Source organism: Alligator sinensis, unplaced genomic scaffold (genome assembly GCF_000455745.1).
Source record: "Alligator sinensis unplaced genomic scaffold, ASM45574v1 scaffold482_1, whole genome shotgun sequence".
NCBI lineage: Eukaryota > Metazoa > Chordata > Crocodylia > Alligatoridae > Alligator > Alligator sinensis.
Window position 1 is genome coordinate 1693449 of NW_005842084.1, and position 14211 is coordinate 1707659.

The window sequence follows — 14211 nt, forward strand, 5'->3', positions numbered from 1 at the left end:
ATAACCCCCTCACAACTAACCAGGGGTACCTATGTGTGGTAACAACCTGAAATTCTCTAAGACAACTCATGCTACCATGCCTGATAAAAACCAAGTGACTTGAATTTTATTCAGAAGTATATCATAGCTTGGCTCAGAACACCAAGGATGACCTGAATTCCTGAGTCAAGGAGCTTTTATGATAAACACCTTGTTGGCAATTCCTCCCTACATTTGAAAGCAGGAGTACTACTGATGGCAAATCTGGAAGTATAGTACAATAAGAAAGAACTTCTCAATTTAGCACCAATCCATGTATTGTTATAGACAGTTAGGACTGTTGGCACTGGATTATGACCAAGATACCTTGTTCCAGGCAAACCCAAACCCTCAGACTGATCACAACCTCTTCATTTGATAATAGGTGAATTTTATTGATACACAGTAATAGCACGTAAGAATGATGCAAACAATTCTATTTATCTACCAGTCCCAGGGTTCATAGAGTCAAGGTACATCTGGCCAGTACACAAGCTTCACTGTGAGGTTCTTTCTTGGATGTCAGATGTCAGCAACCTGAAGGTTGGAGGGCTCACGTCCCCCTCCGCCTGTGGTGTAGATTAGACAGGCTGGTGGTATGTCCTCTGTCCATGGTGGCTTTGGGTTCCCCTCTCAGGAACCCTCTTCCGCTCTAAAATCCCTCCTTTTATATCTTTTCCCCTCTGTGATGACTCTTCATCTTTGGGCATTGCTGATTGATCTCTCTATTGTTGTCATACCATCCACATTCTGTCCTGTCAGGATATTTCTTTGCTTCACAAGCCCATCACATGCACACATCCTAATTTGGGCTTTCCCAGTCTTCTAATTTGATCTCTGTACCAAAATCAGAAATCCCAAGGGCCCTGCAGTTGAGCATTGTGATCTGGTGCCACCTTATCTTATGTTATGGAATAATGTGGTACAAGTCTACAATTTCCCAGCTTGTGTGTCTGCTTGCCTGTGTGAGACACAAAGGGCCTTAAAGCACAAGCAGGCTTTTTAGAAATCAAGTAACCCTTCCCGTTGCCCTGGGTATTGTTCTGATGCATATCTACTTTACCTACAAGCCAATTCCCAAAAGCAAACCTCTAAATACCATTTTCTAGCCATCAAGGACCAGCTCTTTTTATGCCATTAAGGAAGTCACTGGTAGCAAGTGTAGCTAATAGATCATTGGTGTTAGATGTTTTCAACAAAAGACTTAATTAATAAGTAAGCTGCAGCTGGAGTTCCTAATGGTGTTGAAATGGAGCTGCAGACAGTAATTGAGTTATGAGGTGGCAAATGTATGGATAAGTATCTTAAGGAGCCAGCTGGTAACCTGGGTCAGCAGCTGAGCACTTGGGACAGCAGGACACTGGGAGCAGAGGTAACATCAAGCTGTTGTCATGCCACTGGCACTACTATGTGGCTGCAACAGCAACTGATATTTTTCTCCCCCCCAACAAGTTGGCACTCAGAGCAGCTACACTGTTTGCCCCACTAGCTATGCTATTGAAAGGAGCATATCTGAAATAAGTATTTACCTAACCAGGCTTTTTGGGCCATGCATCAACATGACCATCTAATAACAACCTCATTTGAAACATATTGGTATAACTCTGGGTATGAGTTCCAAATACGGGTAACATGTCTCTAACAAGAATATTAGGCCAATTGCCTTCACCAGTCAAGATATGTTCTTATATCTGGACTCAGACAACTAGCTCTTGCAGATATTGGTATGAACAAGAAATATCCCCCTTTCTCTCTCCCCAGAAATTCCATCATGTGGCTTTATATCATCACCTAAATTAATCATCAGATGTCTGTCACCTGAGCAAACAATAGCAGACAGCAGTAGTGGGTAGGCTAGCACACAGGTTAATCATGGGTACTGTTTCAGGCTTTGGAGGAGAGTGTGTTTGAATGCTCATCAACACTTCTATGTATTTCCCCCCAGCTTGATGCCAATATCTCTACTCCTTCCAAACTGTTCCCCATCCCAGTCTAATTTACCTCATGTGTCCCTTTGTCTCTCATATGCTTTCAGCAAGCCACCCCACTTTTCTCCAAGGCAGAGAGAAGGAAGAACCTGGATTTAACAGGCCAAAGGTGCAATTGAAGGGAAAGTGTTGATTAGTTCTATGATTATCTCATGTAGCTGCCCAGTGGGCATGTCTACATGTGTCCCTATGGCACATTTCTTGCTGAGCCATCATTTAGTATTTCCTGTTGGAAGTACTAAATGATGGTGCAGTAACAGCCCACCCTGCACCGTGCGTGCCACGCATGGTTATTTTAGCTGCTATGTCTTCATAGCAACAGCAATGTAGCTGCAGTGTCACAGTGATGTAGTGTCACGTGTAGACACATCCAATGTAGACAGAATCTTTGAGAATGTTGGTGCTAAAATCTAATAAATTTCCCGGGTTTTTGGTGACTGCAGTCTTTCAAAGGTTTTTAACTTGTTCCAGCTTATAGAGACTATCAGTAAAACAGCAAAAGTCACAGCCCTGATACAAACGTTATCCCCTGACAAATTTAAAGACCTTTTATCTAAATTATAGGAGTGCAAAGAAAGAAAATCCACTAAAGTTCCTTATCACTGGACCAAATCATTTGGGACTGAAATTTTCCAAAATTATTCAGGCTTCATGAGATATTTAACCATAAAAAATTTCAGGCCAAACAATTACAAGTTATAACCAAATGAAAACCATATCTTATAACAGGATATATTAAGGTCAACCAACCTTAAAAACAGGGATTGCTACCTGCCATGTCTAGTTTATTTATATTAAATATTCACACACACACAAAGGTACCATCACATGGCTAATTACCTCTTTAGTGTTCCAAAAGGATCATTTTCCACATTTCATTGTCCATGTCTCTGTTTTTAATTAAAACCATAGCCAGTTTCACCATATTTTCACTGTCTAGAAGCAACAGCAAAGCCAGACTTTACATTACTTTAAGCAAAAATACTTCAGCCATGAATTAAGTATAAATAAATGAAGCACAGATAAATTTCAGCTCTAGGGATGTTTCCCTGAATGTATTAAAATGTGGCAAATGCACACCACTTCAAATAAAAATACAAATATTTGTAACTCAAATGCACATAATGCAATACAGACACTTATAATATCAAATGGGTAGAACAAGGTAGCACATTGGAAACCAACTAGTTCAAAAAAACACACATATATCCATATATCTTAAAATGTGCTCTTAATTCTAAATATGGATAAAACGTTAATTGCATGAGCTTCTACTTGTCCCCAGCCAAGAGAGATACTTAGATTGTTGGCTATCATATTGCTTGATAAACATTTTTGTCCTCAGATTCATATCTGATTAACTTGCCCTCCTGCAGTTACAGTTACAAACCACAGCTACAATTAAATGACATGAATGTAGTACCAGACTGCACACATATTTATCGTTGCCATTATGGCCATGTACATACACACATGTATAAAAGTGCTGCAGCTGTTTCCAGCTGCCTTTGACCCAGCAGTATGTATCAACACTGAATTATCCTAATTCAGTTGTCAGAACCAGTAAAAGACAAGCAGGCAAGCATTATGACAAGGGGAAATAATTAATGCTTCTCTCCTTGCAATGTTTCTACATGTAGAATCTTTCAATGCTATTTCATCAGCACCAGAACAAAAGGGAACTTTTCTAATTTGTTTCTTGACTATGAATGGCCATGAGATGATAAATTCATTTCTACCATCTCACCTACAAGAAGCAAAGCAATTAAAATAGAAAAAAAATAGACAAATAAACATCAACAGAAATGCATAATGCACTCAAGAAAAGCAAGGATCTGCTGTTATCATGTTCCTATTCTTCCCTGTCTGTTTATGAACCTGAATTGTGTAATGTGACTTTGCATAATCTTTCAAACAGAGCAGGAACTTTACTTGTTCTGTAAAGTACCTCATATTTTTGAGTCTTCTCAATGTAATTTATTAATTGAAGAAAATAGTGCTGGAAGGGACCTCAAGTGGTCACTGAGTCTCACTGTTTTGACAGGATCACACCTGCCTAACAATCTCAGACAAATGTTTACCTAACCTTCAGTTTAAAACTTCTCTCTAGGTAATCCATGCTGGTGCTTAAATGCTCTCATAGTTGTAAAGACTTTCTTACTAACTAAATCACGTTTGTTACAATTGAAGTCATTACTTCATGTACCATTGCCTGTGGATTCTGGAATTATGGACAAATATATTTGGAGCTGTTTCAAAAGAGGAATGTTTCAAAAGGGCAACAGTTTTTACATTCTGTTACATGTGTACAAGCCCAGAATGATACAAATGTAGCAAAACTGTTCCAACTTTAACCCTGGATTAAGCAGTGGTCAAAAAGTAACAACTGCTGCCATTTTAAAACATTCCCCTTTTGGAAAGTCTCCAAGTTTATGTGTGTCTATACCTTAAAAACAATTGTCCTCCTCTTCATAAGAACTGTGTTTATATTAGAAGACTATTACAAATTCATCTAGTCTTAACTTAGCTAGCTTAGCTTAGCTCATTTTTCAGATCTGCAGTCATTTTGTTAATCTTCTCTGGATTCATTTGTCCATATCTTTCTGAAGGGGCAGTGGCCAAAACTCTACATAATGACTGCGATTAACCATTATTCACAATTAATAATGCATCCATAAATTGTGCTGCAAAAACACTTCATCTTCTTATGTAGGCATGCCTATGAGCTGCAGATGCAATAGTGACATACCCTCTGTATCAGGAACCAAAAATGCTAAAGATACTCTCTGTATCTTAAGCAAAACAGGTACTATTGAAATACCATTCTGTTCTAACACCATGCCTTAATCCTCATCTGCCTTAATCCTCATCTGGAGACTCTCAGATGCGGACAGGTAGCATTTAAACAAATCTCACATCCCATTTAAGTCTCCAATCACTTTGCCAAGGCTAGCAGCAAATCCACCTATTAATGCCAAATGACACTAATGTTTTGTTATATCATGTTTTGTAATTTGATTGCACTGAGCACCTCAGCTCCAGAAAGCCATCAGTAGTAAATAGCTTGGCTTAGTTGATTCTAATCTTTTCCTCCTATCATTGCACCTTTTTGAGAAGAAGTAAGAGCTGTCATAGAATGAGAAAGAATGGGAAGTAGGGTGGAGAAAGGAAACGATATGAATAAAGGTATCTGAAGGATTGGATGGAGTAAAGGAAAGGCAAAGGAATAGGAAGAGACAGATGAGGAAATGGAAGGCTAGGAATGGGAACAAGAGAAAAATGAAAATGGAGAGAAAGAGGATGAGAAGGAAGATGCATGGATTTTGTGTTTGCTGGGCACGTCTACACAAGCTACTACATTGTCGTAGTGATTCACTACAGTAGCTTGCCACTACAGCAACATAGCATGGGCAGGTACAAACCATGACATCAATGTTATGTTGCCGTAGTGATGAGCTACCTTGCTATAGCACTTCGCTATGGCAACGTAGCTGCTAAAAATAACTGTGCACTGCTGGGACTGCACGGTAATGGCTGTTACTGTACTATCATTTGGTACTTCCTAAAGGAAGTACTAAATGATGGTGCAGTAACAGCTGTGCCATGGGGGGCACGTGTAGATGCACCCACTGTGTATTATAGATGCAAAAGCTCAAGACTTACTAGTTCTAGTATACAAACTTCTACCCATTAAGCTAAAGAACTTCTAAAGTTGCAGATATAGGAATATTATTGGCATTAATTGTTAGAAGCCTGGAGTCCCCTGTGGTTCAGTGGTAGAATCCTTGCCTATCATACAGGAGACCTGGGTTCAATTCTGACACTTATACAACTACAGCCATGGAGGCAGCAAACATCTAGACTCAGTCTGGTCTTTGGATTCTGTCTCAGTGGCCTAAAGAGAGGATGGCAGGTCTGGGCATCTTCCACTCCTCTGAAAAAAAAATTCCTGCTCAGGCATATGCATCAAAGGTGTGGGTGACCCTCGTGCATAAATCACTATCCAGGAGGATTGACAATTGCCATATTAGAAACCTAGTAACTTCTCTGAGACTTTGGAGAGCCACATGTTTAGGTAGATCTGGTATTTAAGCTAAATAAAGCAGTGATCTGCAACCTCTATGCAGTGGTGGGCAAAACAGTTTGGCTCCAGGGCTGGCCAGACCTAAGATTTAGCTGATATCCCTGCTGTTTGGATGCAGCAGGGATATCATGAACAAAACCCTTCACCACCAAGCAATAGCTCTACCTTGGCAAATCCCCTCAGTACCAAAGCCCTTAGGGCCAAGTTGCAGTGCAGCATGGAAGAAGTCCCCAATGCCAAACCCCTGGTTGCCTGCCTGTGATGTGGCATGAGAGAAGCCCCTCACTACTGAAGCATCTTGGTCCATGGGGTAAAATCAAGAGCTCCACAGACTGAATTTAGCTTGCAGGAGGTAGGTTGCTGAGAGCCAAGATAGAAACAATGATGACTCACAAACCCTATCCATTATATTCCAATGAAAAGAAAGAAACAGCTAGGGAAACAGAGTTTTCCCCTAACACAGGGCTCCAAGAGCTTGTGGCAGACAGTAACTTTTATCCTTTTATATTGCTCCCTGACCAAGGAAAAGTGGGAGAGAAGATGCGAACAACCCTACATTTGGGAGAAAAGATTACAGTAACCCTACAAGAAATTGCTGAAGAGATACAAATCATGTGTTTACAGATATTTATCCATGACTTTTCTGCACTTACTACGTTATGCTTATATCCCCCTTGTGCTTATGATATGTATACCTGCAACCTCTAAGGGTACCTATCACACGTGCAACAAGACTGCTCCTACCTGCTGTAATTACAGCGCATTGGAGCAGACTTGATTAATCAATTAATCAAGTTTGATGGAGCCTAGTGTAGCCAGGGTAAGGTAGATCAATGAATTCTCCCCTTTAGGGACTCTTCTGCCACGCCTTTGTTATTGAAAGAATGAGAAAATATGTTAAGTCCTGAGAGATCATGCAATCCATCACCCTGCTAGTAAGCAAAATGAAAATTGGTTTTATTAAGCTTCTTTGCTATGTAACCTGGGTACACCCAGGGGTGTGCCCTGTCTGCAAGTGGAAGGGATGGGGTGGTCAGACAAGAGTGCTGCAAGACGGGCCTGCCACTGAGGAGCAGTTCCCTCTTTTCTCTATAGAGCCAGGCTGGGACCAAGCACTTAACTATATACAAATGTATTGTTATACAAAAAAATAAATATGAATAAGAGACATTACATATTTACAGTAGAATTAGTATGTGACACCATATACAATAACCTGCAAATAACACATTGTACTACTTTGAGGGACTGCAAAACATAGAACAGGTAACTGGGAACTCAGTACAGGTGACCCACAGCACAGGTAATAATTAACCCCCCCTGCAAAGATGAACATTAACACCCTGGAACAGGTAAGTCAAGGCATTAACATAATAAACACATATAAGCATCAACTTAGAAACCAATATAAACCCCCTTATGGAGTACCCATAACTATATTAAGATCAACAATACAAAACAAACATCAATCACAAAATATGAGGTGCGATCAGCACCCCATGGGGTGTTCCCTGGAGCCACTCCCCTTTAGGGCCCAGGATGTGGACACGCCCCCCACCCCCACAATGGAACAGGGTGGAGGCTCCGGACTCTCCCCTCCCAAGGCTGCCTCCCCTGTGGGACCCATTTCCCCAGCAACTCACACTCCCACTCTGAACAGACAAGGTTTGTCCCCTGGTAGCCAGTCCTGCAAAGGCCTCTCTCCAGTAGTGCCTCTGGTTCTCTCGATGGCAGGTGCCCTGCACTGGGCATCCAGGGAGCTTCTACAGGAGCTGAGACCTTACTGGCTCCAGTTCCCCAGCCTCACACCAGGGGTCTTTCCCCTTCCTGGGTCCTGTTCTGGGCACTGGGGCTCTTTTAGTTTAACACTGAGCCACACTGCAGGGCTCTGGCTACCTGGCCTACAGCCGGGGCTAACTTAAGCAGCCTCAAGCCGCTCTCGAGGTTGACTCTCCATGTGCCAACCTGTGCACCGTGTGGGGCCTGAGCAGCCTTGAGCTGCTCTCAGGGCCAGTTCTATGTGCACTGATCCATGCACCGCCCCACCCAGCCACTTGCTGGGTTCGGTGGCTCAAGCTACCTTGAGCAGTTCCCAGAGCCTGAGCGCTGTGCACTGATCCACACACCATCGAGGCTCAGGCGGGGTCCCAATGATGACCTTCTCTGGAGCTCCTCTCTCCTCGCCGTCCCTTGCCAAATCTGTCCAGCATGCTGAGCATACTAGACTTTTATTTACACTGAAGGCCCTGCCCCTAAGTCCACCAGAGCTGCAAAGCACCGTCTTCAATAAAGTCCAGGGGCTCTTCACCCCCCTCACCACCCAGCAAAGGCAGGGCAAGCCCCTCCCCACTGTTACCTGATTGGTGGAAATGTTCCACCAATCTGAAATGTCCTTCTCCAAGCCTGGCTTGCTGGGCAGAAGTGGCAAGCCCACCACAGCTACAATCACTGTCCACAACTTTACTTTCATTTTTCCCACTTGGTTGCTGTAGCAGGACACTAAGGTGCCTGCTACTGAGAGAGCACGGAAGACTCCTCAGGTGCTGGTTGCCAGGGTAATGGGAGGCAGCAAATGACTCACACCTGCCAGCGGTCAGGGCTATAAGAGGCAAGGCCTGGCTCTTATGAGAAGGGAAGAGGGTAGCTGAGACCAGAGGCATTTGCTGATTGGCATCTAAGACAGCAGGCGCTCCCTGCCAGAGAGAGAGAGAAACTCCTGGAGCATGATACAAGGAGAATCCTGACTGCAGGTACTGCTTGCAGATTAAAGGGTACCAGCTCCAAAGAAGGGCCTGGTGAGGAGGGCAACCTTGCAGGGGGAAGAGCCGTGGTGAGAAGGGCAACCTTGCAGGGGGAAGAGCCGTGGTGAGAAGGGCGGCGTATAGAGAAGACCCGCAAGGCCTAGACACGCCGGACACCCGGAGCAGGAGAACTGTGGCCAAGTGGCGGAGAGGTAGCCTCCCTACAAAAAAAACATATCGTCATGGTGGGCAAGAATAGGAGGGTGCAAATCTGAAGCTTGGCACAGTAAAGGAGGTGGCAAGGGCTAGCACGGTGACCCTGCCGTCCCTCCTGTAACAGTTGCAAACAACACTAGAGAGATTAGGTCCTAACCTTTCCTTTTCTTTTTCTCTCTTTGCAGGTCCCTGCTTCCTGCCTCAGTCCCACCAGGAGTTTCCCTCGTCAGACCCACCAGGTAAGTGCTCACAGGTTTTAGAATCCTTTTCCTCTCACTGATCCCTCACCACAGTTCATTTCACCCAGTGAGTTAGGCTTGGCTGCATGAGCTCTCTCTGTCCCAATCTGTCTCTACTCATGCTGGCCATGCTCTCTCCCATCTCTCTGTGTGCCCCTGGGGGCAATCTGCTGCCCCTGAAGTCTTCCTCTTTGTAACCCCCTGACTCTAATCTACTGTGCCCATTTACCCAGTGTGTAACAAGGCACAGCTGTGCCTTGTGCCAGTGTCTGTGCCCTTCTGTAACCTGACTTCCCTCCCCTCTTGGGAGAGTATCCCTACTAAGGAATAGGGTTGAATATCACCCTGGTACACATAGTAATTACCACACTCCAGCAGACTTCAGCATCTCATGTTTCAGCACCCCCGCACTGAAAAATGGAGGCAGGGATGCTTTAACTAAAGCTTATTCGACAAGCTTTAGTTAAAGCACCCCCTCCACCATTTTCCAGAATGAGGATGTTGTTACACAAGACACTCCAGGCACTGTAATTGGAGTGGCTGTTGGAGCATCCCCCCCACACCCCCAATTCCTGGAGCACTTATATAAATTCCCAATGTGATTACTGTATTGGACTTGATGGAAAGTCTAGATAGAATTAAAATGAAACTCAGGTTTATAGCAACCCAGCTTCAGCTTTCAATTTAGAATTGCTCTTGTATCTTTCTAAGGACTTAATCTAATATGATTAATCAATGAAGAGCAAAGTAAAATAGTCTACAGGTTGATAGCATTAGTCTATCATTCTTTTAAGAGCTAGATAAATTCAGGTTCTCTGTAAAAAAGATGAACCCAGAGGCATTTGCTTGATTAACTGTCTGTCTGTAACACAAAACCAAGTCAGAAAGCCTTTCCAGGCTTAAAACTCAATTGATATACAGTTTGGGAAAGATGTATCAAAATAAGGCAATGCAACAAACAAATTCACATTTACGTTCCTGTTAGTAATGTCATTAATATTAGGACTGCTATGTATGGTAGTTTGAAGCAAAACACACATCAGGTTATGAATGTTATTTACCTTCCCTCTGAAAACCCATCACTGTGGCTTGAATGAAATGCAACTATTCCATTTTTATATTAGCCATTACTTGGTCTTAACTTGTTAAAGATTCTTAAAGTTATTTTCATATAAGAAAAGAGTAATAGTTGTGAAAGGTAGTCAGCTTGACAGCTCTCTCTTCAACAATAAACCAAGATGGGTATGTTTGCTATACATTAGGCCAACATTATAAAACTAAACAGATATTAGATTGACAGTTTATATAACTAAACAAGAAGTCCCCTTTTTAAGTCAAGGGTTTATAAAAAGAAAGGAGAGGCATCTTTCCAAGCATGTAATACTGCTGTAATCCAATTTGGCTGGCATAAATCCATTTTGCAAGGAGACAAATATTGGATTAACTGAGATATTGATGGTAAAAATACCAAATACACTGTATTGCTCAAATAAAGTTTACATGTACAAGTTTATGGCTTAATTACTAATATTCCTTATCCTTGTTTTGTGTGAGGAGCTTTTCAAATTCCAAGTGATTTTGGTTTCATGGTATATGTGGGAAATGCAATACCCAGGCAGTAGGCAAGCTTCACATACTATAAGCACAATTTGTAGCTACCAGGAATTATAACTAGGCTCGCTATAGGCCTGAAGCACAGGGTTTGCAAATCTTAGAAGTATGGTTCAACTCCTGTCACACCTAATTAAACTAGGAACTACTGGCCAGCCTGCTGAGAATCAGATCTTGGTACTTTAACAAAGGACACAGATTTTATATTTGTAATGCTTCTTCCATTTCAGCTTTGCACAGTACAGTGATGCACAAACACTTCGGTGAAATAAGATTCTGTGTCAGAAGCAAATGTTTTAATACATTATTAGGGAGTACATTTATGGGAAAGAAGGAAAATAGATATTCCAATATTCTTCAGAGTACAGTGAACCTTTTTTGCAGAAATAAAGGGTTTGGGGATTGCCAGCCCTGTCTAGTTATGCTGGATGAGTGATAGTTTTACTATATAAAATAAAACACATGCCAAATATTAGGATCACCAAAAAGGAAGCATTGCCTCCATCATTGATTAAGGCCCTGATCTTATTTATCCCAGGTCTAACTGGATAGGACTTTCCTACCTTTTAAGCATTAAGTCATTAAGCCCTATTTCATCCTACCCTGTGTGACTAGACCTAAGTAACTACACATGTTCATAAATGATCTGTTATGGACACTTAGGACACTTACACACATGCAGGGAGACTGCTCCAGTGCACTGGAAATCCAGCACGTTGGAGTAGACTTGATTAATTGAGTCTGCTTGAGCAAATAAATTGATGCACTCTGGCAGCATTGTGCGTCATGTGTAACAGCAGTGCATCACGCCTCTGCACTGAGAAAATGGTAGCTGTGGGCTTTGAACTAACACTGAGCGATTTTAATTAGTGCAGCTCACTAATTAAAAGTGCCTGGTGCCATGTCAGGAACACCTGTAAAAATGCCCTTAGGCAACTAAATCAACTTAACTTGTAATGCAATCCAATACCATCTAGAAAAGTACACAACCTCTATGTTAGTCCCCAAGCCTTCATTGGAGAAATGCAACAGACAGGCTGGAAAATGCCAGGAAACCACATGGCTAGAACATAACTAGTAAGTGAGAGACCTTTTTTCTAGGTCCACCTCACCAAAAGCTCCTTGACCTCTCATTTCTCAGGAAAGCACCCTTCTCATCAAGCTGGGAGGGAGTCTTGGCTAAAAGCATTCTATACTGTCTGAAAGCATTTAAAAGAATGTCTATTGCATAGGACAGACAAGATTTATGGGGACATAAGGACAACATGACTACAGAACTGGACTCCTTTTTCGCAAGAGAGGAAGCTACTGCCCTCACAGGAAACCAGCTGCCCTGCTCCACCTCCAGCGATTGTCATTAAATAAAATGGATGACTATTTAAAGTACAAAATTCATTAGGGACAGGAAGCAAGAGCTAGAACCGAAGATTATCTCCCTTCCAGAGTTATATAATTATCCACAACTAATACTTTCTATCTCTGATTGGTTAGGAGACTTTATTCACCATAATGGAATCATGACCTGTCCTTAGGTATTCATACCTTCATCACCTCTCAGCTAGACTACACAGCAATGTGATATACTTGTGCATGATGCCTCCACATACTTAGGAAACTCCAGTTGCTGCAGAATAGTACAGTACATTTCCTCACAAGCTTTGGTAAACACGTCAAATCTTTTCTTTACAACCTATGCTAACTTCCCATAGAACACAAAATCAAGTTCAAAGTCTTTTTCCTAAACTTCAAGGTTCTTATTTGCCTCAGCTCAAGGAACATTACATTGAGACTGGGCATGCCACCAAGAAATAAGCCCTGTTCACCTGCACACCAGCTTGCAAATTTGTAGAAAAGATGACTCAATGCAGCCTCAAGCATTCACCCTGGAACACACAGGACAGACAGCCTAAACATGGTGCTTGTCAGAGGTGTAGCTGCCTAAGACTGCACCCAGACCAGTCTGTACCTTCTGGTTCTGGAGCAGTGGGTAGAAGCAGCAACTGAAATTCACTGCTGTTGAGGGCAGTGAATTAAACTCACAACTAGGGCATTAAACAGTATGACTAAAATCTGCCATGAATTTGTTCCCTCTTCCTCTCCCCAGGTGGAGAATAGTATGCTTATAGTATGTGAAGCTTGTCTACTGCCTGGGTATTGCATTTCCCAATAATACCATGAAATTAGAATCATTTGGAATTTGAAAAGCTCCTCACATAAAACAAGGATAAGGAATATTAGTAATTAATATGGCTTTACACCTCTTTTTTTGCCACAGACACCCATCCTTACACTACTGGTGCTTAGATATGCAGTTGTAGCCATGTCCAGCCATCTCCTCCACAAATTTTCAAGCCACAGGGTTTACACAATGGGTCGGTCTTATTTCTTAGAAGCATACCCAGTGTCAGGAGGCAGTGAAGATAGCCCCTAAAAGCCTTCCTTGAGTTCTAAGGAGAAGGCTGTAATTGTAACTTCAGCAGTGGCAGCAGAAATCCTTCAAAATAGAGGATGATGAATCCCATGGGTCAAGTGAAGGGTTGTAAATGAGTCCACTGGTGGCTAAGAAGGGCGATCATAGAACCACAGACTCTCTGGCAAATGCCACAGGTGGTGGCTAAAAGCAGAGTTGGACCATGGATTTCTCAGCCTTGTTTGCTTTCTTTCCATTTCTGTTGTTTTTCTGCCTCCAGGGCAAAATGGTTTTCCTCAAAGTAGGATGTACCTTCTCTCACAAGGCATCACTATGTAGCTCTGTCCCAAGCTAGTTTTTCCCAATTTGTGGTGTCAGTGCCACACTTCTTAATGTTTTGCTTGAGTACATCCTTGAAGTGTTTCCTCTGGCCCCCACATGTCCTTTGTCCTTGGCTGAGTTGGGAGTATAGCAGTTGTATCAGTAAAAATACATTAGGCATGTACACACAATGCCCTGTACACAGCAACTGATGTTGAATAATCAATACTTCCATACCGGTGGTGGTAGCATTGATGAGGACACTGGTATTTGTGCAACAATCCTCCCACTTCATGCCAAGGATCTTCTGGAGATAGTGCTGGTGATGGTGTTCTAGACTTTTCAGGTGGTCCCTGTAGATCACCTAAGCTTAACAGCTATAGAGAAGAGTTGAGATTACCACAGCTTTATAGTAGGAGCTTTGTTCAAGTCCTGATCTTGTGATCCTTGACCACACAATGATTCAGTCTCCCAAAGGCAGAGCTGGCACATCGGATCCTATACTGGATCTCCATGTCAATGTTGGTGTTATTTGAGAAATGGCTACCAAGGTATGCAAAGCGTTCAACATTCTCCAGCAACT

General features: G+C 42.4%; 1 long non-coding RNA gene across 1 annotated transcript; it reads left to right on the top strand.

Moving 5' to 3' along the window:
* The first annotated feature begins 409 nt into the window (after positions 1-409).
* On the top strand, positions 410-13998 carry LOC102382964. The gene is made up of 3 exons (XR_003094132.1): positions 410-9043; positions 9233-9286; positions 12130-13998. It is a non-coding gene; the product is annotated as an uncharacterized LOC102382964 (long non-coding RNA).
* Positions 13999-14211: the final 213 nt, after the last annotated feature.